This window comes from Dipodomys ordii, unplaced genomic scaffold (assembly GCF_000151885.1).
Source record: "Dipodomys ordii isolate 6190 unplaced genomic scaffold, Dord_2.0 Scaffold64, whole genome shotgun sequence".
NCBI classification, from domain to species: domain Eukaryota; kingdom Metazoa; phylum Chordata; class Mammalia; order Rodentia; family Heteromyidae; genus Dipodomys; species Dipodomys ordii.
The window spans coordinates 470,953-472,511 of NW_012267280.1; positions in this window are offsets into that span (position 1 = coordinate 470,953).

Here is a 1,559-nt window from a genome sequence, read left to right on the forward strand (position 1 = left end):
ATTCCTAGGTATTTTATTTTTTGTGGAGCTATTACAAATGGAGTTGCTTTCCTAATTTCAGCCCCACTTTTCTCATTGTTGGCATACAGAAAAGCCATTGATTTTTTAAGGTTAATTTTATACCTTGCTATTTTGCCAAGTTTTGAATCAGTTTGAGTAATTTGGGAGTGGAGTCCATGAGATTCTTTAAATACAATATCATGTCATCTGCAAAGAGGGAGAGTTTTACAAATTGTTTAAATAGGGATACAGGCTGACCCATTGTAACAATGAGATGTACAAGAGACTATGTTGACAAACGAACGTTACAATTTTGGTGCGGGAGGGGTTGGGGGTGATTGGAAGGGATGGTAAGGGGAAACAAAAGAAGAGGCAACAATGCTTAATAAGAAATGTACTCATTACCTTGCTCATGTAATTGTAACCTCTCTCTATGCTATTTTTACACTAAAAAAATTGAAATACAAAAAAAAAGAAATGCAAATCAAAACAACATAGATATTCTACCTCACCCCAATTAGAATGGCTATATTCAAGAGCTCTAATAACAATAGATGCTGGAGAGGATGTTGAAAAAAAGGAATCCTACTGCATTGTTGGTGGGAGAGTAAACTGGTTCAACTACTTTGGAAAGTTGAATGAAGGTTCCTCCAAAGACTACACCTAGAGCTCCCCTATGACCCAGCAATCACAGTTTTGGGCATTTACCCAAATGATCACAAACAAGTCCATACTAAAATTACCAGCACAACTATATTTATCGCAGCATTATCTACCATAGGTAAGGTATAGAATCAACCCAGATGGCCCTCACTAGATGAATGGATCAAGATAATGTAATATATATATATATATATATATATATATATCAAGATAATGTAATATATATATCAAGATAATGTAATATATATATCAAGATAATGTAATATATATATATATATATATCAAGATAATGTAATATATATATATATATTACATTATCTTGATCCATTCATCTAATGAGGCCATCTGAGTTGGCTGTATACCTTACCTATGGTAGATAATGCTGCGATAAATATATATATATATATATATATATATATATATATATATATAATGGAATTCTCTCAGAAAGAATGACATTGCCCCATTTGTTAGGAAATAGGAAGACTTAGAAAAAATTATATTAAGTGAAGTAAGCCAGGCTCAAAGAAACATAGGTCTCATGGTTTCCCTTAGTTGCAGTGACTTGTATATGTCTGCAACAAGAGGACAAGGTCAGATAAGATGGTGTTAATATAAGGGTACAAGTGATTTTTTTTCTTTCTTGCTATTGTTTCTAATGAATTTATAAGGTACCATGTAATTTTTCTGTTGCTTTTTTTATGTCCATCCCTCATGGTATAACCAATGTTTTCACTGTATTTGATGTTGGTATAATTTGTGGAGGGGAAGGAAAAAACCAAATAGTTCAAATAGGGATACAGGTGGACCCATTTCAACAATGAGATGTACAAGAGGCTATGTCGAAAAATGAACTTTACAATTCAGGTGGAGGCTGGAGTGAAAAAAAAAACAGA